At 47.3% G+C, this 25284-nt stretch overlaps 1 protein-coding gene and 1 non-coding gene across 2 annotated transcripts in view; one reads left to right on the top strand and one right to left on the bottom strand.

Moving 5' to 3' along the window:
* The first annotated feature begins 7234 nt into the window (after window positions 1-7234).
* The window catches only part of LOC144101037 (protein rhomboid-like), a 240272-nt gene continuing 222222 nt past the window's right edge, over window positions 7235-25284 (top strand). Inside the window, exon 1 of the mRNA XM_077634047.1 lies at window positions 7235-7764. The gene's annotated coding sequence lies outside the window, so the exon portion shown is untranslated. The remainder of the gene's footprint in view (window positions 7765-25284) is intronic.
* On the bottom strand, window positions 9700-9771 carry TRNAC-ACA (transfer RNA cysteine (anticodon ACA)). Its single transcript has one exon. It is a non-coding gene; the product is annotated as a tRNA-Cys (tRNA).

The raw sequence follows: 25284 nt of genomic DNA, 5'->3' as shown, positions 1-25284 counted from the left end.
ACTACGGCGCCCCTTTCTTCCTTTCTTCTGTCACTCCCTCCTTTATCCCTTCCCTTACGGCGCGGTTCAGGTGTCCAGCGATATACGAGACAGATACTGCGCCATTTCCTTTCCCCCAAAACCAATTATTATTATTATTATTATTATTATTATTATTATTATTATTATTATTATTATTATTATTATTATTATTATTATTATTATTATTATTATTACTGCGCACTTTGTCTCCCGCACACATACAAAAAATATAAAAAATCTCAGAAAGTAAAAATATCAGGCACTGAGGAGAGGCAGCGCTTCGGGCACGAAACGGGCAAGGTTAAGCGGAAGTAAATATATGCCAAAGATGTGACTGATTTTATTGAGAAACATACAGGATTTATATACGGTCGGACGAGCATGACAGTGGAGAGTTTTAACATAGCGTGATCTGTGGTACGGTTTCATGTGTGGTGTGGTGGACCATGCGCACGTGTGGTGGACCATGCGCATGTGTGGCTCGCGCCTCGCGGTAAAGGAACCTGGCATGTTAAAACCGGATTCATGCGATAAAAATCAACTGTGGTGTACCTAGGCAGTTATTCGTATGCCTTCTGAGGCACGGATTTCGCATTAAAGCGTCCCTGAAAGTGTTAATAGCGAGGGTAAGAAAAGCAGGAAACTGATAGAAGTTGTGTGATCCATCGTAATCCCGCAAAAATTTTCTATCTTGCTCATGCGGCACCAGATGTATCGAAGATTAAATATCACTAAAGGGGTGTGAATAATAGCTGTTGAAATGAAGTTGAGTACGAATAATATAGCCTTGTTAGCGAATTGAATACGAATAATGTAGCTAACATCCTAGTCGAGTACAAACGGATTAAAGAAAGAATCGAATCGAATACGAATAGAATGCTTTGGAGGTAATGTTCATATTGCTTTTAAGCTAATTATGAAAGATGTAAAATGAAATAGAATTTTATTTAAAATGCTGTGTGATAAATAGTTGAGAGTACTACTCCGTGATGCTTGGCTGCAGATTAGATCAAATATCAGAAAGCAGTAAGATTGCGCACTGTCGTAATGAGAAGAAAACAATATTCAGTAATGTCAAGTAGAGTTGACGAGGGTTAATAGCAAAATTTCAAGAAGCTTGGCTAGATCCAGGCTGGCACACTATAGAATGCGCCACTGTTAAGATGGGAATGTCATGCTGGCGTCAGTCCAACAACATAACCTCAGCTAAGGCAATGTTTTCATAGACTACCCATCAAAAATAAACAAATGATTTTGATTAAAATATTAGCACTGCTGAGATATGCCAGAGAAAACTTAGAGACAAAACTATAATAACGTGCAGCTATTACTTAAGCAAATGAATAGGAATATAACTTCTTATATGGGTTATGAGAAACGACCGTTTAAAAAGAGTAACATCTGGTGTCTCAAAAGGTGGAATATTAGAGGTTTTGCACAAGTTAAACAATGCACATTTCAAAAATGCTTTAATGGGCGGATCCGGACTTCCCGGGTTCGAACCCGACCGCGGCGGCTGCGTTTTTATGGAGGAAAAACGCTAAGGCGCCCGTGTGCTATGCGATGTCAGTGCACGTTAAAGATCCCCAGGTGGACGAAATTATTCCGGAGCCCTCCACTACGGCACCTCTTTCTTCCGTTCTTCTTTCACGCCCTCCTTTATCCATTTTCTTACGGTGTGGTTCAGGTGTCCGCCGATATATGAGACAGATACTGCGCCATTTCCTTTCCCCAAAAACCAATTATTGTTATTATTTTAATGGGCGTACGGAATACTGCACATGTTTTGAAGGCACCACTGTGTACAAAAAGAGACTTTCAACTATGACAACAGCGCAAGGCACCCTTGAACCTCATAACAATGCAACAAGGGATATTCAGCAACAAGTTGATCTGGCCTCCAAAGTTGCCCACCTGTATGCCTGTTGAGAGATGTGCATGCAAGATGAACATCCCCTTTGAAACGGAGTAATGGCAGTTGCCACCATGCTTGGCTTTTTTCTTTATATTTCTTTAACGGTGTAACAAATTGGTCTATAAATGCTATACTATACTATAATGCACTATGCTATGCTACACTATAGTAAACTAAACTATACTATACTATCTATACTACCTATACTATACTAAACTATAACCTATACTATACTATACAATTCTACACTATAGGCGAAATTCTGGAGGAAGCCCGTGTACTGTGAGATGTTAGTGCACGTTAAAGAAGCGCAGATGGTCGAAATTTCCGGAGCCCTTCACTATGGTGTTCCTCATAGCCTGAGTCGCTTTGGCACGTTAAAACTACATAAACCTATACTATACTATACCATACTATACTATACTATACGATACTGTACTATACTATACTATACTATACTATACTATACTATACTATACTATACTATACTATACTATACTATACTATACTATACTATACTATACCATACTATGCTGTACACAAAGTATATCTTGTTTCACCACACTCTGAGTGTTAATCCGCTGATACTGTTCACGACGGACAACCGATCAGGTTGCTTAATTGTCACCAGTTCTGCAAAAATGTCTCTAACGATTCACTGTGTGTTGGGTTAATTTCTCTCTTGACAAAGGCTATGCTTTGAAATGCCGGCTCCCTGGGCGTCGCCACGTTGCACGCTGGACAGTTGCCTGCACCTGGCGATAGCACGGTGTAATTGGCAGCGAAGGCCTTCTGCATCTACTTGCTTGCAAAGGTATACAAAGTCTATAGTTGTTTTGACATATTCGTGTGCCCGATAGAACGCTCTACATTGCCTTTAAACAGAACAGCATAGTCGGTCTACGCATTTAGGTCGATTCATTGCTTGCGTAACAGTTAGCGGGGCATGAAGAGGTATTACGTGTTCAGAGTCAGACTCGATGGTGAAGCAATGTCTTACGCAGTCCAGCGGGCGGGAAAACAAATATTGCCTTCTATGAACGGTGAAACTGCTCGGTGTATTGATTCATAATGACTTTCCCCGGATGGAATGGCGTTGACGTTGTGGTATTTAACGCAACGGGAATACCACGGATGCCAATAATGTCCGCCCCGCCGCGGTGGCTCAGTGGTTAGGGCGCTCGACTACTGATCCGGAGTTCCCGGGTTCGAACCCGACCGCGGCGGCTGCGTTTTAATGGAGGCAAATCGCTAAGGCGCCCGTGTGCTGTGCGATGTCAGTGCACGTTAAAGATCCCCAGGTGGTCGAAATTATTCCGGAGCCCTCCACTATGGCACCTCTCTCTTCCTTTCTTCTTTCACTCCCTCCTTTACCCTTCCCTTACGGCGCGGTTCAGGTGTCCAACGATATATGAGACAGATACCGCGCCATTTCCTTTCCCTCCAAAAACCAATTATTATTATTATTATTATTATTATTATTATTATTATTATTATTATTATTATTATTATTATTATTATTAATAATGTCCTTCTGAGCGGTTTTCTGAATACTATATTTGGAATTTCAGTGTTTGTTTCCAATTCACAATTTGCAGTGTATAAAGGCTTAATTGTCTGCATGTTTGTTTGGGAGCAGTATGTGTATAAGATTTTATTATTATCCCCGCTACCGACAGCAGTGGCTTAGTGGTTAAGGACCCGGGTTCAATCCTGGCCGCGGCGGCCGCGTTTGATGAAGGCGAAACGCAAAAGGCACCCGTGTGCTGTGCGATGTCAGTGCACTTTAAAAATACCCAGGTGGTCGAAATTATTCCGGAGCCCTCCACTATGGTGTCCCTCATAGGCAGATTCACTTACGGGGAGTTAAACCTTGCATACCACTACCATATTATCACTCCTATAAAGTAAGACCGGTTGCCTAAAAATTCAGCGCTTTACCAAGTGCAGGAACAACCTTGGGAAAAACGGGAAGCGGATGCACGTAGGAATATTGAGCAAACAGCTCCATCGCGCGGCTTGTAGCAGCGAAACCTCGTGGTGTCTTTCAAGTACATAGGTACAAGACAAAAACTTCGTCAACGAGGAAGGCATAGAGGACCTTTCAGAGAGACCCTGGAAACCATCTATACCCTAATGGTGGTTGCGCAGCTATAGCGTGTCTTTTGAGCTTACTGATACGACCACGCGGACCGACGCTAAAAGCATGGCATTTGCTTCAAACGAATATCACGTTCCCCTGTCGACGCGGACTCTTCCAATGCATTCAACATCGTGAAAAAAGGTGTATGGCAGTCATTGTGTCTGCGAGTACCCATGTGCTGGTATCGAACACACAAGAAAGCGAGAAGCATACTGTTACGTGCCATTTTGTACCGTCCTCTGAAATCCCTACAAAATGCCGTCACGAAACATGACGTTTAAGTTATACTCCTGGTCCGCTCTCGCCTTCAACGCGACAACTACGGCCTGCGAAGACATTCCGCCGCTCTTTTTTTTTTTTTTAATTCCAGCCGCAATTTGTCTACTTATTCACCGGTTTTGTATTTCGAAAGTCACGACCACAGCCATCCATCATCCGTTCCGTTCCAACAGAAAACGCACTGCAACGTGAGAGAAGATTCCAGCCAATTTCCACCGCGCATCCGCCAGGCAGAGCACCGATAATGACCGCGCCGCACAAACGGCGACCTCTGCGGCCAGCGCCGCCTGGCGAACACAACAGAGAGATAAGCGCCCCGAGATTTCATTCTCGAAGTCAAGTCTGGCATTCTGATGCTGACTCTCCGTCGGCGGCGGCGGCCTCGAGCCCGCCAGAGCGTGACGTGCGGTGTAGCGTGTGGGTTGCTTAGCGTAGCGCGACGCACGCCGGCGCAGCCGCGAGTAGCGGGTCGCGTCGGGCAGCAGCTCAGTTTTCGAAGGCAACGTACTTACGCGAACGGGCGCCGGATCTCTTTTTATTTTTTTCAGCTCCGAGAGCCTCTTCCTACTCGGAATGATATCGTCCGCCGCCTCCCGTTACGATGCAAACCCTCCTTTCGCTTTTTTCATTCTTCCCTCGCGCTCTCGTTATTGTTTCCGCGAGCAGCGCGCATGCGCCATGCGGCGGGCACCGAGCGCGCGCTCTTGCATTGTTCCAAAGGTATAGTGAGACAACGGAGAGGAGCGCTTGCGCTTGTCGCTGAACGTGCCGCTAGAGGCGCCGCAGTCAGTTAGACGAGAAGTGGCGGTCGCTAAGGTGCTCCGCTGAGCACTTTGCAGCGAGGTGTTTATATTTCTTAGCTATATGTTACTTGAAGGAAAAAATATGCGTTAGCTTAACTGACAATGGGACCTAACACAATCTATAACGACGGCGTCTGGGGCGAACTAACTAAATGTGTGCCGGATAGTTTTTTCCTCCATGGTTTAAGTTGGTTAGGTATGGTTTACGTGCTGCTTCGGTACGTTTGATGCTCTGTCATTTCGCGTAATTTTGTTTTTTCGTGTTTGCTAATTTTCCTAGTAATTATATGCGAGCCAGTAAATTATAGATATTTTCTTCTGCTTTTCATGGGAAAGAAAAAAAAATAGCTAGGTGTGTAGCGGCTTCAAAAAATTACGTACATACGGGTGGCAAACGCAAAACAAAGCGCCGGTTCTTTGCCGGGCACTTTCCGAATTAGATTCAATTGGGGATACTCGTGATACTGGTGATACTTTGTTTGAAGCAGAGCGCGCACACTTTAAGAACATTTCAGAGCTTGTGCACACTATGCCATAAGAAATATGGTTTAGAAACAGCGCTTGTTCTGTCCCCTTCTTTTGTCCGGTCTTTCGCGCTGTTTTATGCATGAACCTTCACCGACGAGCCCAGTTCGCCACACTTGTGAAGAAATATTGATTTACAAGCCGCCGCGGTGGCTCGGTGGTTATGGCGCTCGGCTGATGACCCGAGAGATAAGGGTTCGATGGAGGCGAACTTCTAGAGACCCGTGTACTGTGCGATGTCAGTGCACGTTACAGAACCCCAGATGGCCGAAGTTTCCGGAACCTTTCACTACGGTGTCTCTCATAGCCTGAGGCGTTTTCGGACGTTCAGCTCCCGTAAACCAAACCAAATATTGATTTGCTGGCAAGTGATATTATATGCAAAAAAAAAGATAGAAAAACGACGGTACTCAAACGAAATGGAGTTAAACGGGAAAGCAGTGTTGGGTAACCAGATCGAGCATGGAATCTGGGTCCCAGGTGTGTACTCAATTACCGGTGCGTCCTTCGGTCCATAGGTCGAGCCCCCACCCCAATCTCCCTTAATATTATGAAGCACTAGCTTCTGCTGTTCGATGCATCTCCGCGCATGTGTTGGTTACAAGAGAGAAGTTTAACTGCAGCGTGAATCCATTTAATTTAATTTCTTTATTTCAGTTTTTCGAGTAATGCACCAGGCTGAGAACGGCAAGAAAAAAACAGTGTTGCACCATTGCTTGAGCAGCGTCGGCGCCCCTGAGGGCTCTGCAACGAGCTTTTATGGTGAAATTTGTAACAGATTATGAGTATTCTCAGACTGGAACGTGAACTCCCGTATGAAGGACGGCATTTGCTCACGCTCATAAACTTGCACAATACATCCGTGAATGTTTTTTTTTTAAATCTTAGCTTATGCGCTAACGCTCACTTCCTCCGTAAGAAAAGCCACGTGAGCGCAGTGGGCCCTTCCGCTTCCTGGATGATAGATCAATGCAAGCAAAATAACCTTGTCGGCCTTCTTTCACCCTTTTTTTTTCACCTTTCATACCTTCCGTCAAGACGTGATGCAGGTCGTCACCCAGAGAAGGCAGTTATTGCACTTTAGCATTTCTGAAATAAATTCATTCATTCATTCATTCATTCATTCATTCATTCATTCATTCATTCATTCATTCATAACTTACCTTCTCTTCCTCGTCTCATGCAGAAAACCTCGTCCGTACCTGGACACATTACTTATTGTGTAAATAGTTTGTACATATTACTTCTCCCCCTGTCCTCTATTCCTGTCCCCTCACCTCTTTCATTTCATTTCTCCATTCTGCCTGCTGTCCTTTATTTCCGCTGCCCCAGCTCAGGTGCTTCAGTATCGATGGCAGATGCCGGGGCTAGCAAAAATCTTTTCCTTCCTTTTTACTATTATTTTTAATATAACCACTACCACCACCACCACATAGAATGCTCGCTAGCGACTGTAGCGCCAATTCACGCCAAGCGGAATTCTTTAGCAGCGCTTCGTCCCGACAACGCGCGCCGGTTGCGCCGCTGAAGTACTGCACGCACACAAATAGGCCACTCGCCCAACTCGCATCACGCCGTCTGCGGCGAGCGGGTGCTCTCCGGCGGCTGCTCGGGCGCGTTCCCTTTTTGTGCTTGCTTGGAGCTGGGATCGGCTCGGGGCCCTGCTCGCAATTTGGCTTCCCGAGGGCCTGCACCGTCGCTGCTGCCATTAAATTATGACTCACGCCGAGAGGAGAGTTTGGTGCGGGAGCAGCCGCGGCTCGGGCGAGCTGCCCCTGCTGCAGTTTTCCACGACGTCCTCGCACGGCGACTCTTCCACCACTGACTCTGCTTCGCATGGCATCCCAGTTGGCGGCGGCGCGCGCTGGCAGTGAAGAGAGCCAGTTGCGGAATCCGCGCCTTTGATTTGCTGTCCTCGCGTGTCGGTGCTCGTGTGTGTGGTCCGCGAGTGAGTCCCCGCTTTTCGGACGTCGCGCGGACCTTGACGAATTCCCGCCGTCCGAAGAACCCGCGTGTGGAGGTGCCGCACCAATGCTGCCATCGATTGTGACGGGATGTTGACGGAAGAAGCCTGAGCGGTAAGTGTGGGAGCGCGATCGGAGAAGATGCGTTCCATCATCCTCTTCGACCCTCCTCCTCTTGAACCACTTTCGCCGCTCCCGGGCTGTGCTGCAACAACTAGCGCGTTTCGCTGTGCGCGGACAACCCTGTGTCTGTTTTCGAGCATTTTGCGCGAATGTGTTCGCGTGAACTTTCTAAACGGCGACGGTAAAAAATCTTGCTCACGCATTTTGCTGCGACGAGTAAGCGAGCTTATGGGTTTATCGCTGTTTCAATAAACGCTATCAAGGCCAAGTTTCTAGGCTTCCCAATGGGGTTTTGTCCTTGAGGTCGATTCTCTCTTAAGACCGTGACTTCCCGAATTTGACTGTTGCAGCTTAAATTGTTGCGATGACAGTATTGCGTTGCGAACGTTTATCTCTCGTTAACGCAACGCAACAAACTTTCGTGTCTACATATGCGATAGACAGGAAGATGCTTTATGCATGGACGCTAATGTTCGAGTGCCTGAAGGGAACAAATTCAAAAACATTTTAAAGAACGAGCAATAACTGGGCGTACGTGCATATTTTCCTATACACCGCGCGCTCACGATCATTTTTTTTTTTGTGATCATGCAGAGGTTCCTGTTGCAATGCAACACTTGAAGGGGCTTTCGGGAAATGTTCGTTACTAACAAGCACATTTTTTGTTGCTACATAGCTTACAATGACTACATTGTTCAATCGTTCGTTTACGATATATGTAACGTGACGTGTCGACGGACCCATGTTTCTGTGGTCTTTGTAGCAATTGGGATGACACATGATCCGGGACCGTGTACTTTGTGTTTGGGAACTTCGATCTGGTGCAGGTATCAGTGTTGATCGATGTCTTTGGGCGCGATTGATATGGCATGGAAGTTGGCATTTAGCCTTCCGCAGGAGCAGATCTGTACCACGAGGGACGCCTTATTTTCGGCCATCTGGGGTTGTGCACTGGCATTTCGTACGGGTTATGGGTGCTTTTACATTTAACCCCTCTCCCCCTCCTTCCCTCCCTCCCTGTTGTCGCAATGTGGCCGCAGCGGCCGGAAGACGTTCCCGCGACCTTGAGTTCATTGTTCAAAAGAGCGAGGTGTCGGGCTAGTTGGTACTTCGTAACGAACCAAGCAGCGCTAGGAACGGAGTCAAGCACTAATAATTAGACACAGACGAGCGCTCGTGTGTGCCTCATTATCGGTGTTTGCCTCTCTCTTCCTCGCGCGCTGGTTTGTATCATTATCGAGTATGATTGCTATACTGTGTTAGAGCAGTGGCTGAAGTTGTGCCCGTATTACCGATGAATTAGCACGGTGCCACGATGATGCACATCGTCAGAGCTGTGACAAACTGCATTGGAACGGGAGTTAAAAGGTTATCATTCTACACTGACAGGTGTGTATGTATTTTTGAAGTTCATTTTGCGGCACCCCCTGGGTCGAAGCATTTCAGTGGGGATTTATCTTGGAGGGATAACGGAAAAACAGCTGAAAGACGTATACTTTTTGATATAGCGGGAATGTTGAGTGGAATAGGAGCAATTAACAAATGACAGGAAATGTAGCAGGTCGTACAAGAAGCAAAAAATTCAATCAAAAAGGGGGGGGGGGGTACTTTCCTTGGGCTAAATGAAGGAATCGGCGCAGTAGATCGTAACGCATAACTGCTTAATAATAATAATAATAATAATAATAATAATAATAATTGGCTTTTTGGGGAAAGGAAATGGCGCAGTATCTGTCCCATATATCGACGGACACCAGAACCACGCCGTAAGGGAAGGGATAAAGGAGGGAGTGAAAGAAGAAAGGAAGAGAGGGGTGCCGTAGTGGAGGGCTCCGGAATAATTTCGACCACCTGGGGATCTTTAACGTGCACTGACATCGCACAGCACACGGGCGCCTTAGCGTTTTTCCTCCATAAAAACGCAGCCGCCGCGGTCGGGTTCGAACCCGGGTACTCCGGATCTGTAGTCGAGCGCCCTAACCACTGAGCCACCGCGGCGGGTCCACCTTTCAGTTTGCACAGACGAATTTTAGTCTTATTCGTGCATTGATGGTGAACATCCCTAGTCGATTGTTCTTCATCCGGACGGAAACTATCTAGAAAAGGGGCAAAATCAATCCCGTACTTAGGGACTAATCGTTCCTTGAATGCTCGTAATGTGTCTGCGTTCATGTCGCCGCTAAGCGCACTCTCAGTAGGCGTACCACACAGTTCGAATTTCTCGCACTGAGAAAATATCCGCGCGCGCCCAGCCCTCTAAAAGCTCTGTTCGCAGAGGAACCGTACGGGCCTGGCACGCCATAAAAGCTCGCGGAAGGCGGTGTGCGATGGCAGCGCAAAGTTACGGGGCTCGGCACGCCGAAGGGCGCTGGCTTGTAGCGTGCCTGCGTGCGCAGTCTTCCTTACAATAACACGTCTGGCGCGGCCTTTCCTCGGCGGTCTTGGTCATCGATAAGGAGGGGGGTTGTAGAAGCTTCCGTGTTTCTCGGCGGCGCGCTCGGTGTGGCACGCATCCGGCCGGCCTTTTTCTTCTCATACATTCGGTGCGCTTTTCAGTACGGCTCTGCTGCTGTTGTGGGAGGCCGACTACACGGGCAGGGCGCGGAAGGATCGGACAGCGCGCGTTTGTCACCGGGGCGCGCGGGCTCGGAGAGAGTTGTCTTTACTTGTCCCTTTCCTTTTACGCCTTTCTTTATTCGGAGGCAGTTACCGCGCCATTTCGTTTCCTCAAAACCACTAATTTCTTTCTTTCCTTCCTTCTTACTCTCTTTCTTTCTTTCTTTCTTTCCTTCTTTCTGTTTCTTTCTTTTCTCTTTCTTTCGTTCTTCATTTCTGTTCTTCTTTATTTCCTTCTTTCTTTCATTCTTTTTCTTTTTTTATTATCCTTTCCTTCCTTCCTTCCTTCCTTCCTTCCTTCCTTCCTTCCTTCCTTTCCCTTCCTTCCTTCTTTCTTTCCTTCCTTCCTTTCTTTCTTTTCCTTCCTTCCTTTCTTTCTTTCCCTTCCTTCCTTCCTTTCTTTCCCTTCCTTCCTTCCTTTCTTTCCCTTCCTTCCTTCCTTCCTTTCTTTCCCTTCCTTCCTTCCTTCTTTCCCTTCCTTCCTTTTTTCCCTTCCTTCCTTCCTTCTTTCCTTCCTTCCTTCTTTCCTTCCTTCCTTCCTTTTCCTTCCTTTCTTTCCCTTCCTTTCTTTCCCTTCCTTCCTTCCTTCCTTCCTTTCCCCTTCCTTCCTTCCTTCCTTCCTTCCTTTCCCTTCCTTCCTTCCTTTCTTTCCCTTCCTTTCTTTCTTTTCCTTCCTTCCTTCCTTTCTTTCCCTTCCTTCCTTCTTTCCTTCCTTCCTTTCTTTCCCTTCCTTCCTTCCTTCCTTTTTTCCCTTCCTTCCTTCCTTCCTTCTTTCCTTCCTTCCTTCCTTTTCCTTCCTTTCTTTCCCTTCCTTCCTTCCTTTTCCTTCCTTTCTCTTCCTTCCTTCCTTCCTTCCTTCCTTCCTTTCTCTTCCTTCCTTCCTTCCTTCCTTCCTTCCTTCCTTCCTTCCTTCCTTCCTTCCTTCCTTCCTTCCTTCCTTCCTGTCTTTCTTTGCATGCTTGTGTTTCCAATCTTTCCTTGCGGTGGTCCAGATGAGCACCATCTTCTTAAACGAAAGAAGCTTGGATTGTAAGCCAACTCGGGATGGATATATCTTGGCCCAAATTGAGGGGAGGGAATGGACTTAAGAAGAACATGTAATGCGGAGGACAGATAACGGACAGCCTTGTGTTCGTAGTGGGGTGCTTAGGCGGGAAACGGCTGGCGAAGAACAGGGCTTACCGCAAGTCATTGGGAGTGTCTTTGTCCTGCAGTAAACATCATCTGGATGATCATAATGATGACGACGAGGAGAAAGGATCGGGCGGCTCAGATATGCTTCCCCAGCCCACTCCATCTCACTTGATGTTTTAGCTGGATACGAATTCTCTAGTCTTCTAGGGTTGCTCGCAGTGCGTAAGCCTCAATGTGCATTTGAAGAGTGTCGTTACTGATCTGCGCCGCGTCTCCGGTAGTGGGCGCTACTCAGCTGTCGCTGACATCCCCCCCCCCCCCCAAATTCCTTCCTTCTCCCGAGCGAAGGAAGGGGGAGCAGCAAATATTCGTAAAAAAAAAATAACGTTCAGTTCGGCTCTCTCGATATTCGATTTGTATTCGATTCGGTGTTAGGCTACACTGTTCGTATTGGGTGCGGAAGCAATGCTACTCCATCCGTATTCGATTCGATTTTGATAGAGTACTATTCGCACACCCCTACGAAGTAGTAGTAGAAAAAAGATAGCCTCAGTAAAAGACACATGGGAACAGGGTACAGTACTGCATACAAAAATACCACACCGCATTTCATACAGAAGCGTAGTACAAAATTGACCGCAAGCTTCTTTTCCTGTCGACTCGGGGACGTCGTACCCCCGCTCCCCTTTCGACCGCCAAGCGCGAAACGAGAGAGAGAGAGAGAGAGAGAGAGAGAGAGAGAGAGAGAGAGAGAGAGAGAGAGAGAGAAAAGAGGGGCCCAGAAGACTCGGGAAGAAGCAACGTGGTTTTCCCCCTCAGATTTGACTGCACGTAGCTCGGAGTGCATCGTTAGGGATGGTAGGGAAACGCAGCCGGCTGAGCCTTTTTTTTTGTGGAGTGTCTTCGGGACAAGCGCAGGACTAGCTCGAAATAACTGGGACGAGGACACGAGAGACGACGGGGCCAACGATCGATTGTGCTCGTCTTGGTGGAGCGGTGGTTTTGGCTTGTATGCTTGGATCGTCGTATGGATGGGAGCTACGTTTTCAAGAGTGAGTGAGTGAGTGAGTGAGTGAGTGAGTGAGTGAGTGAGTGAGTGAGTGAGTGAGTGAGTGAGTGAGTGAGTGAGTGAGTGTGTGAGTGAGTGAGTGAGTGAGTGATTCAGCCAACCAACGATTGAATCACGAATCACTGGATTGACTGAATGAAATAAGGAAACAGATATAAAGGAAGGAAGGAAGAACGAAAGAAAAGAAAGATGCCGAAAGAAATGACGAAAGAAATAATGAAAGAAGGAGAACGAAGAAAGAAAGAAAGAATGAAAAGGGAAATAAAAGAAAAAGAAAGAGAGAGTCGATAAATACGCTGAGTGAACGATTACAATGAATTACTTGAGTGAGGGAATGACCAAGTTGATTGATTGATTTAATGAAGAAATAAATGAATGAGTTTAATCAACGAATGAAATAAACCAATGGAAAGAAGGGAAGAAAACAGAATTAAATGAGGAAGCAACTGGACCGAATGAATCCCAACCAGGAGAGCCGCATAATCCCATCCCACGGGCCAAACCATGCACGAAGCATCGAGTGCATTCTCGGAGGCAGCGCCTCCGTATAACGGCCTCTGGGGAAAATAAAAAGAAAGAAAAAAAAACCCTCCGCCAAATCTGCAGGCTCACTTCGTTCTCGCTGTGCAGCCGTTGTTAACCAGGCTTCCCCCCCCCCCCCTTCTTTCCTTCCCGGGTTGACGGCCCCACTCCGTATATAGTTAACGTGGCAGCAGCGAAACTGTGTAGCTTTCCTGCGCGCGGAGTCCTTGCTTGGAGCGCTCCGTGTGCCCTGCCGTTTATTCCTGCGGCCTAACCGCCTCCCTTTCTTTCTTCCTTCCTTGCCGGGCCGTTTACACGCTCGGCTGACCCCCGGTGACGTTCACCTCTGCTCGAGGCGGCAGCAGCCGGTGGCAGCAGGAAACTCCGCTGCGTGTGCACCTGCCCCCCTCCCCCTCCTCCTCCTCTTTCCACTCCCCTCTGTCGTCTTCCGAAAGACAGGGGCCCGGGAAGAAAACTAAAGAGAGAGTAAGGACCAGTTGCTGCAGAATGAGGTCATAAATAGCTCCTTTCTCCTCTGCGTTGCCCCCCTGGTGGTTCCCGCGGGATCTTCTTTTTTTTGTTTTTTTTTGTACCGGCATTGCCGCGGCGAAGAAACCCGAAACCTCGTTTGGTAATGCGATGGAATCAGAGTTGTCGTCGCGCGGAAGAACTCCGCCGATTTTCGAAAAGAAATTCGCTGATTGGTCGAGAGGAGTCACGTGAGCTCGTGGCTTCATCGCAACCTACCCACCGTGGCAGGCGGCGACCTGCCTACCGGATGGTGAGCAACCTGCCCGCCATGGCAGGTGGTATTAAATTAATGATTGGTTGATGTGTGTCACGTGACCTTGTGACGTCATCACAACCTGCCCACCGGGTTGCGGGCATTCTAGTTTCCAGGGAGCAGCCTATATACTGAATCGAAATTTAAAAAATCAGAAAGAAAAGTGATGTATGCCCAGGATTTCACGCACTGCCACTCATTACACTGTGAAGGAACTGCAGACAGGGGAATGGAAAGAGGCGCTCGTTATGACATATATGACCGAAGCCAACAGTCGTCGAAAATCACGGGCTCGCTTACACTACACATAAATACCCGCGAAGGCAGAAGATTGGGCAGCCGTCGCCGTGGCTCACTTGGTAGAACACCGGACGCGAAATTAGAAGGTCGTGGGTTCGGATCCCACCGAAGACATGTGGTTGTTTTTCCCTCCGCTTTCAAGGCGAAAGCCTTTAATGGCTCATATATACTCGCGTCCGTCCGTTACATCCTAGGTCACGTGATCACCACCTGCCAACTGGACTGTGAGCAAACTGCCCACTGTGGCGGGTGGTGTGATCCGCCGCCAAGCAACAACTGCGCATGTGCAGCGTGACGTCACCGCTCAAATTCAAATCAGTGCAATGAGTCCCAAACGGCTTTCGCCTTCCCGCAGATATCTAGGGGCCTCCGACGAACTTTTTATTAATCTCCCATTTATAAAAGCTACAAGATTAAAAACAAAGACATCCACTATGCTCCTTGGTTTCGGTGACTGTTGGCTTCCGTCATGTGTGTCAAAACGAGCACCTTTTTTCAATCCTTTGTGTACTGTTTCTTCAGTGGCACGGCGTGAAATCCTGGACAATACATGCGCATTTCGATCGAGCTTGGAGCGAAAGGCTAAGCAGCTGATTAACTGACGCGGAGTTAAAAAGACACGCACAGTCTTTGTCGCAAATGAACAGCCCGAGGGATTTGCTCCCAGGCATCCTAGTGACTCTTCTGTAGCATCCCTTGAAGTCCCATTACCCGCAGTGGTGAGGACAAGAATTCCTCTCAACTTCTGTAGCATCCGCGGAAATCCAATCAGCTTTCGCTGATTAATGCGCTAAGCCGGTAAGCTTAGATCTAATGATTGTTTTCTTGTTTTTCCTGAATACGCGATAACAAGCTCCGCAAGGACGCAACGAAAAAGGGCAGGGACGACGGACTGAAGGTGATTATTGGCTCTAATGCTTTCCGCAGAACTGAGTTCCCGGGTTCGAACCCTGCCACGGCGGCCCATTTCCGATGGAGGAGAAACGCAAAAGGCACCCGTGTGCTTTGCGGTGTCAGTGCACGCTAAAGATTCCCAGGTGGTCGAAATTATTCCGGAGCCCTCCACTACGGCCACCTCTCACTTCCTTTCTTCTTTCACTCCCTCCTTTCTCCCTTCACTCCCTCCTTTCTCCCTTCCCTTACGGCGCGGTTCAGGTGTCCAACAATATATGAGACAGATACCGCGCCTTTTCCTTTCCCCAACAACCAGTTTTCAATTTTTTTATATATGCAGTTGACAGTCACTGCTTGTTGTTTTTACCCTCACACATTCCTGCGTGTTTCCCTCTTCTGAGTATTGTCATTACGCTCAAAAATGCCGCCCTTGCTAAGCTGCAGCTTAGCGGCGGCGGAGGCGATGATGGTGATGATAGTTATCATTATCATTACGCTGGTTACGTCCATTCTGTCATGCTAACCAGCGATCTTCTCTCCTCCGCATTACATATTACACTCAGTTCAATTTCGTTTTCTTAATTGTCCCATAATCACTAAATATTTTGTAGTAATTCTCTGTCTTCTCCAAAGCACAGGTTGTTAGCGGGGCCTGTAGTCAACTGACGTACATTACTGAGTGTTGTAAAAATAAAATACAAAAATACGAACGTACAAATACCCGCGGTTCCTTTTTCTGTCTGTGGAAGGGAGTGACAACAGAGGGGGCTAAAGACGTCCGGCTGCCTAACGAGACGCAGTCTTAGGTCTCGAGGAAGGTAAGGACCTTTGTTTACGTGTTTTTTTTTTCTGGTCCTTTCTGATCATGGTGATTTTTAACGGGCATAACGGCTCTAACGAAGCTAGCTGTGCAGGAACAAGTTTATGTGCAGGAAGTTTCTGGCACACGTAGTAACTGTCAAGTCTAAAGCAGTCTTGTGTAAAGCGGGCTAAAATGGTGTGACGGCGGAACAGAGAAAGGGGAACCCTAGCCCAGCTGCTGCGTCACTGGTGCCGTCATGGAGGAAATAATTGGTTATGGGGGAAAGGAAATGGCGCAGTATCTGTCTCATATTTCGGCGGACACCTGAACCGCGCCTTAAGGGAAGGGATAAATGAGGGAGTGAAAGAAGAAAAGATGAAAGAGGTGCCCGTAGTGGAGGGCTCCGGAATATTTTCGACTTCCTGGGTACCTTTAACGTGCACTGACATCGCACAGCACACGGGAATGAAATAGAAGAGAGGCCATGACGTCACTGTTCGCTAAGTCACCCACTAGCCCCGCTTCCGGAAGATGCGGTCGCGCCATCTATGCATAAGCAGCTCCCTCCATTCCCTTGCCTCTCCGTTGCTTGCGCCGTCCGCCATGCTGCCCTTTAGCAGCAGTGACTCCGTTGCTATTTACCCCATAAAGAAGGCTTAGCAGTGACACGTGATTTCTGGAGGAGGAAGAAAACGTAGACAAGGTAGATTCCTGTGCTAGAATGTTAATTTTCAACTTTTTTCATTTCTGTTTTCTTTACTCTATTTTTAATCAAAATTCGAGTCTTGTTCACAAAATTATCCGGTTACTCCACTACTTGTGTGCGTTGGTATCTGCAGTGCACCCTGGCTGGCCAATCCCATCATCATCATCATCAACCATAAGAGAAAATTGCTGTGGATCTTGGCAGGTGGCTTCCTCGTTCCGGGACTCCACCTGCCTTGGCCGCCCGGCAAACTTGCTGAACAAGTGCTTCTTGAATATGTGCCAGGGTATCGCCGGTCAGCTGTACCTCCCACCGCTCAAATGACGTGCACTGCCTCCTATTTTCTGGCTTGCTCCAGCACCCACAAGAAATGTTAAACAGTGTGGAATGGCCCCGCACCAGGGACAAGTGCTGCAATATTTTGTTGGGTATAATACTACATCCGTAGACATATAGGAAGGTGTTTGTCTGTATTAGTCCAAGTGCTACTGCATGCTCTGTCCTGAGCTTCCCATGAGATGTTTTATAGGTCCTCCGGTTCAGCCGCTGCTCCTCGCGGTGGACAAGAGGGGTAAATAAGTGGGTGATCTGGTTGCCTTGCTCGGTTGGTTAGCGCACGGGCTAAGGCGTTCGCTCTGTCGTACCCCTCATAGTACCGCGTGGCCTGGAGTCTACTCTTCCAGCGCCGGCCCTAGTATCTGAGTCTTCTGGCGTGCTTTTTGCAATGCATCCGTGGTGCATTGGGGCCCACTTCTGACTGTTCCTTTCTCCGTGGGTACGGTGCTTATGCCAGTGCAGTTTGTATGTATAAGGGCATTCGCTCCAGCGCAAGATTTGTCTGGGGAATCCTGTACAGTACGGTGCACTGTTAAAGGAAACATGCGATCGCGTGGCCTTTTTCGCTTCGCGAAGCCCTGCTGCCTAGATTCGGCGAGAATGGGTGGCATCAGGCGCATGCGCGGAAAGACCAGCCGCCATGCTTACGGAGCATGCGTCTTGTGCCTTCAATTACGGCAAGTCCTCGGCGGTAGAGCTTTGCGAAGAGTGGAGGCCGCGCGATCGCATGTTTCCTTTAACAGGGCACCGTACTGTACACGCTTGAATATTTCGCTTGCGTTCCGCCAGCGAACGACACTCAAGCTCTCTACGTAGGTATGTGAAAACTCTATTGATGAGCCTTATGGATGAGTCACTGCCTAGGGTTGGTCTGGCTCTTGATCCCGGGTGGTGGCCAACAGTCCATGACGTGCGGCGACCTCTCCAGCCCACTCTACCAGCCGCCTTTGTGAGGCCGGTTCGGAGCTGGAGACCGCGATCTCCCAACCCTCTTTGTCCGTGAGGTTCCAGCGAGATGGTGGTTGGAATTCTCGGCAGAGAATTCAGACAAGCTTAATTTATTAGCGTTTTTTTTTAATTGGAGAAGTAACTGTCTCACTTTTCGGTGGACACCTTGACCGCACCGTGAGGGAAGGTAGGACGGTGGGAGTTAAAGCACCCGTAGTAGAGGGCCCCGGAATAATTGCTCGTGGCTGCTCGCGTTTCTAGTTGAAAGGAGCATTGAGTGGTGTATGAAAAGCGATTACGTCTCCAGCGCCATTCTATAAGGCCAGTGCTCTCCATAAAAACGGGAAGACTGATCGTGACACTTATCATCGAATCATGCGCCACCCGCCGCGGTGGCTCAGTGGTTAGGGCGCTCGTCTACTGATCCGGAGTTCCCAGGCACGAACCCCACCACGGCGACCGCGTTTCGATAGAGGCGAAACACAAAAGGCGCCCGTGTACTGTGCGATGTCAGTGCACGTTAAAGATCCGCAGGTGGTCCAAATGATTCCGGAGCCCTCCACTACGGCACCACTTTCTTCCTTTCCTCTTTCACTCCCTCCTTTATCCCTTCCCTTACGGCGCGGTTCAGGTGTCCGCCGAGATGTGAGGCATATTGCACCGTTTCCTTTCCCCCACAACCAATTTTCATTTTCATTCGTGGCTGAACTAAGCCCACACGCAAAGCGGTGACGCACGCACACATTATTATATATCCGTTGGCTCTTCCGTTCCAAACAAGAACGATCTAAGAGAGAACACAACAGAGAGAAAAAATTATAAAAGAACAGCTGAACGTGACGCGTTACCTCGCCAAAAAGTCGACCGCACGTGCGGGACAGACGACCCGAGATTCGCTGTTCGAGGCTCGTATAACAGCAGCCAGCCTGCAGCATCTTTACGTAAAGGATATCGCCGGAGAACACGTGAAGAAAAAAAGAAGGGCGAAGCGTACACGTGTTTCGTAATGACCGGTGTCCGATTTCGGCCCAACCGTTTCCCGTCGACGCTGTCGGCGATGGATTGAACTGATTACGGCACGCAGACCGAAAGCTGGAGACGCCGAAGCCACGAGGGGAGGTTGGAAGGGGGGGGGGGGGGGGTGCATGGCGTGCGGCTGAGCGGCATCTTCGGTTTCCTTGGGGGGGGGGGGGGGGGGGGGGGTGCGCGGAAAAGCGTGGGCACTGTGCTTGCCGCACGGTGATCGTGACTCATGGCGGAGTGGTGCACGCGACCACGCGGGCGTATCTTGCCTGACTCTGTGGGCGCGATTTTTATCTCGTGCAGCGCGTCAGGGTAGACGGTTGCAGTATGCGTCGAAGCTGCGCGCGTGTAGGCCCCGACGTCTGGGACGGCAGAGCACGTGGTTCACCAAGCCTTTAAAAGGAGCCCTGCATCTGCGTTCATCTTCAGTGGGCTCGGCAGCAGCGCATCGGAAACGATGTTCAGGAGCCATTTTTGCTTCATTCTTCAGGTTTGTTCTTATATGCCTACTAAATGCTTCCGCAGCGATAACCGCTGCCTATTGCTGCTGCCTTGCCCACTATGCATTGCGTACTTTTTATCTGATGTCCGGTCATTCACAGAAGATCTATTGTCATGCGGTGACATTGAATCTAACCCCGGTCCAACACAGGAGGATTTGTTGCTTCAGCTTGTTTCAGGCCAAACTAATATGACTGCCTCTATTAACCAGTTGCTGGAAAAACAGACTACGCTGGAGGATAAAATCGGAGGTTTATCTGTTCGCATTACCAACCTGGAAGACAAACTATCCTGTCTGGCATCTATAAGCAAAGTGGTCAGTGATCTAAAAGAAACGGTAGCTCAACTTGAGCAAGATAATTCATACATGCTAAAAAAAATTGATGATTTAGAAAACAGGAGTAGGAGAAATAACTTGATTGTTTATGGTTTGGAGGAGGGTGACGAAGAAACTCCTACCAGTCTTCAGAATGCGATCCGGAAAGAACTCTTTGAAGAAAAATTGAAAGTTGAAATCAATAGCATAGAGAGGTGTCACAGGCTGGGAAAAAAGAAGAAAGATCAAAGCCGCCCCGTAATTATGAAGTTTCAGGACTACAGAGAAAAACTTTCGGTGTTACAGGCTTGTTCGGGGCTTAAAGGAACCAAATTCTCTGTGGCTGAAGACTTTTCCAGCCGAGTTCGTGAAATTAGAAAAAAGCTGTGGCAAAGCTGTGCAGTGGAGAAGGCTAACGGCGCTAAAGCCAAACTGATATTTGATAAGCTGGTTATCGACGGTGCTATGTTCGGATGGGACGAAGTGAAGAATGAGCCCTATCGTATATCTAAAAAGAGGGAATGACAGACGCATATTATGAACAAAAGGTTCACACTGATAAACGTCAACTGTCGAAGTATTGTCTGCAAAGCTACGCAACTTGAGGGCCTGCTGTTGACGTATGATGTAGAAATCGCTGCACTCACTGAAACCTGGTTGGGAAAAAATATTTTTGACAGCGAATTCGTACCACAAAACTACAAAGTTTTTCGCAAAGACCGAGATGGAAGGGGCGGTGGAGTGGCCATACTGTTCAAATCTTCACTGCAAGTCTTTAGAATGCCAGATATTGACGATGTAGAAGGCATCTTTTGTAAATTTTACAAAAACAATGTTCGTTACGTTTTAGGAGCCGTGTACAGGCCACCCAATTCCTCTGTAGCACTCCTAGTGAATCTAAAAAAATATATTGAGCGCCATATAAAACAGAATGATAGGCTAATGTTGACTGGCGATTTTAATTTACCAAACATAGACTGGACTGCCTTTTCGCATTCTAATAACATCATTGAGCAAACTATGCTTGATATTTCTATTGCCTTTGACCTGCTTCAGGTAGTTAAAGATCCTACTAGAGTCCACAATGGTTCATATTCAATTCTTGATCTATTTTTTGTAAATGGTACTGTCAAAGAAAATGTCGAATGCTATGTAACGACCGGTATTTCTGATCACAAAGCTGTTGTACTGACATTGATAAATGCAAACTTTTATCGCCGAAATACTGTCTGTTTCTTTCCTAATTTTTCTCGTGCACATGATGAATCTATTCTTGATATGCTCGACTTTCATTATGACCGCTTTATGAATTTTAATGGAAATGTGAATGACTTATGGCTATTTTTCAAAAGTGTTGTCTTTCAGTGTATTGAACGCTTCGTTCCAAAAATTGTAAAAAAGTCCCCAAAATGTAACCCTTGGATAACACGAGAGACATTACGCTCACAACGAAAGCTAAAAAGAATGAAAAAAAGGTTAAAAGCAGGAAACTATTCCCAAACGATCATTGATGAACAAACAGAAAAACTCAAACAGCTGATTGCCCATGACAAGGAAAAGTACTTTTCTACTCAGCTACCTACCTTCATTAAAACATGCCCTGAGAAATTCTGGAGGCAGATAACTCCAGCTTCACGATCTCATGATACTTTCAAAGTAAATGGAATATGTGAGCGTGATGATGCTTTGGTGTCCACGGCTTTCAATGACTACTTCAAATCGGTGTTTACGCAGGATGACAGCTCTCTTCCCTGCTATTCCGTGAATTTGCCTTCAATTCCTGATGTTGTGATTTCCGAGGCAGGTGTTCTCAATTTATTATTGAAGCTTGATGTAAAAAAATCTCCCGGACCAGATGACATTCCCAACGCATTCCTGAAGCGTTATGCAGAATGGTGTGCCAAGTACTTATGCATCTTATTTAACAAATCACTAAATGAAGGATCATTACCGGATGACTGGAGAACGGCAAGAATCAAACCAATTCACAAAACTGGAGACAAAGCATCTATTCAGAATTACCGTCCGATATCGTTAACATCTACAGCATGCAAGGTCTTGGAACACATCATTCATAAACATATAGCAGATTTTCTTGAACAAAACAATTTTCTAACTAATGCACAGCATGGCTTCAGACGAGGATTTTCCACTGCCACTCAGCTAGTACAAACTATACATGATTTTGCGCAGGCAATAAATGAAGGAAAGCAGACTGACGCTATATTTATGGACTTTAAAAAAGCATTTGATAAAGTTTCGCATAACAAACTTCTTCACAAATTAGGTAATGTACTAAAAAATGACAAATTACTTGCATGGATTACAGCCTACTTAAGAAACCGTCGTCAGTTTGTAGTAGTAAATAATTCCCCTTCCCCTCCAGTTCCTGTTGATTCCGGCGTTCCCCAAGGATCTGTTCTTGGGCCACTCCTCTTCTTGATTTTTATTAATGACATTGTCGATAACATCTCAGTTTCTGTTAGATTATATGCTGACGATTGTGTGTTATATGAAAAGATTACTACTACTGAGGACCAAGTACGGTTAAATAACGATTTCACTAAGATAATAACATGGTGTGACCAATGGCAAATGTGCGTTAATTATGATAAAACAGTGTTCATGCGTATAACCCAGAAAAAGAAGCCTCTTTTGTTTAACTATACTGCTAAAAACAAAGTTCTCTCTCAAGTGAATACTTACAAATACCTAGGTCTGCGGATCTGCAATAACCTCTCCTGGACAGAGCACATTGACAACGTTACAGCTAATGCCCTACGCAAACTATTTTTCCTCCGACGTGCTCTGAAGCTCGGCCCCCCCAGTGTACGTTCACTTTCGTATAACACTATTATTCGCCCTATGTTAGAATATGCCGTCATAATCTGGGATCCTTTCACTAAATCTAACATTGCTAAATTAGACAGAGTCCGAAAGAAAGCAGCACGGTTTATTTACAATTCATATAACCGCACATCTATCACTGCACTTCTTAATCAAAGTGGTTTGCTTCCAGTCTCTCATAGAAATCGCATCTGTCGTCTAAAATTTTTATTTCAGTTAATCAAAGGTCAGTACAATATTGACACATCCAATATTATATCGTTCTCCTCAGGGTACAACACAAGACAACGCCATGATTTTACAGTAACACCATTAAACGCACGAAATAACACCTTTAAGTACTCTTTTTTCCCCAGAACGATTACAGACTGGAATAATCTAACTAATGATGCAGTAACCCAAACTTCACTAAAAAGGTTTGAAAGCCACCTTTAACTTTTTTTATAATGTCGTACCGCTACATTTCTTTGTTTCATTGTTTCTTGATCTTAAATTGTTGATCAATTGTTCTTGACTGTTTGCTTGTTCCTGAGGTCGTTTTTGTTGTTTCCAGAATTTATGTATTGTGTGCCCACCCCTGCGAAGGTCTTGTAAAGGATCGCAGTATCAATAAATAAAAATAAAAAAAAATAGTTGAAAAATGAAAACTGGTTTTGGGGGAAAGGAAATGACACAGTATCTGTCTCGCAGCTCGGCGGACACCTGAAGTGGACCGCAAGGGAAGGGATAAAGGAGGGACTGAGAGAACAAAGGAAGAAAGAGGTGCCGTTGTGGAGGACTCCGGAATAATTTCGACCACCTGGGGATCTTTAACGTGCACTGACATCGCACAGCACGTCTGTCGGTGTCGTATCCCGCCTAAGTTTAATAAGAGTAATAATTGGTTTGGGGGGGGGGGGGGGGAAGGAAATGGCGCAGTATCTGTTTCATATATCGGCGGACACCTGAACCGCGCCCTAATTGAAGAGATAAAGGAGGGAGCGAAAGTTTCGTTCGAAAGTTTCAGTTTCGTTCTTTCTGCGCGCTGTATATATTGTGGAGGTCGCCCAGGAGGGAAACCGCGGCCACGTTTATTGAGGGCTGCCGTAGAGGAGACAGCTGTGGAGCGGCAGCGGCAGCGTCCGGCCCTGGCCAAGGTCCCGAGCGTTCTCACCAGCGCGTGCTGGGGAATAATAATAATAATTGGTTTTGGGGGGAAAGGAAATGGCGCAGTATCTGTCTCATATATCGTTGGACACCTGAACCGCGCCGCAAGGGAAGGGACAAGGGAGGGAGTGAAAGAAGAAAGGAAGAGAGAGGTGCCGTAGTGGAGGGCTCCGGAATAATTTCGACCACCTGGGTATCTTTAACGTGCACTGACATCGCACAGCACACGGGCGCCTTAGCGTTTTTCCTCCATAAGAACGCAGCCGCCGCGGTCGGGTGCGTTTTTATGGAGGAAAAACGCTAAGGCTCCCGTGTGCTGTGCGATGTCAGTGCACGTTACACTTCGTCCTTTCCGGCATCACGCGCACTGCCAGCCGCGCGGGTCGCTACACTATCATTGTCGAAACTTCTGTCTCTTCTCTGGAACCAACGCATTCTGCTGGAAACAGTCTGCAATGAGCAACCGTCAGCTGCTTTTCCTTCCATCCGTCCGGGGTAACTCCATCCCACTGTTTGCCACGTACAGCCTGCTACATTTTTCCTTCTCAAAATGCCCTTCTTTGATAGGCTGTCATTTGTCAGGTCTGCTCGTTTCATGTCTTGCCCATGTCATTTTCCTTTTTTCTTCTTTTATTTCAGATAATCGCCAGTTGAAGTGTGAACACGAAAAACAGAAGGGGTTAATTTCAGCGAGATGAATTGTTCACTAGGATTTAAAATAAAACGAGGTAATAATCAGTCGTTATTATTGCTCCCAGTGCCGACGAATGAAGTCCTTGTACTGCTCACTGGCTCACTGAGTGCGGGCCGAGGCTGTCGAAACTGGGCGGTTACTAGCCTGATCGATGCGCGAGACACGTCGCCATGCGTACTCGATCGCGATGAAACCACGCCTGCGTTCTAGGAAGGAAGGAAGGCCTCGTTCTTCGCGTTAACTTGCCTTACGCTCTCGCCTTTCTTCTTCTTTCTTCTTTGGTTTGTGCAGATCTGGTGGTGCGATAATGAAATGGCTGAACGTGCACTTTCTTTCTCACTCTCTCTCTTTCAGTGCGCGTGCACGCTTGCGCCGCGCGGTGGCGTGCGTGGCTCCTTCGTTCGCTCTGGTCCTTTCCCCCGTTCACGAAATCGTGCGTAGAGGAAGGGGCTTGTTGTGTCCGCTCTGCTTTGGGCTGCGGCGGTCTGTCATTATTACCGTGGAAAGGTGAAAACGCCGTGTCGGATGGGAGCGTGCTGGAAGAGGGTCCCTTTGTCTGCGGCTAGTTTTGATGGTGCGATTTTGCCTCGTCGTTTTGCAGGAAAACCAAAATAGGAAGGGATAGCATTCGGGGGGGGGGGGGGGGGGGGGAACCTGAAAGAGGCCGATAATCGTGAAATCGTGGGTGCTCACGGTTCGTCATGGGCATATAGTACGCCCGCCTTTCTCTCTTTCTATCTGTCGTGCTTTGACCTTTCCGTTGTCTTTTTGTTTTTGCTTTTTTTTGTCGTGAAGATGAGGTCTGCGGTGGGCGCTAGCTTTCAGGTCCAGCTGAAACGCGAGGTATATCCCCGACGCTGTCATTCGAGCTGA

This window comes from Amblyomma americanum, chromosome 8 (genome assembly GCF_052857255.1).
Source record: "Amblyomma americanum isolate KBUSLIRL-KWMA chromosome 8, ASM5285725v1, whole genome shotgun sequence".
NCBI lineage: Eukaryota > Metazoa > Arthropoda > Arachnida > Ixodida > Ixodidae > Amblyomma > Amblyomma americanum.
This window is presented reverse-complemented; position numbering and strand designations above follow the sequence as displayed.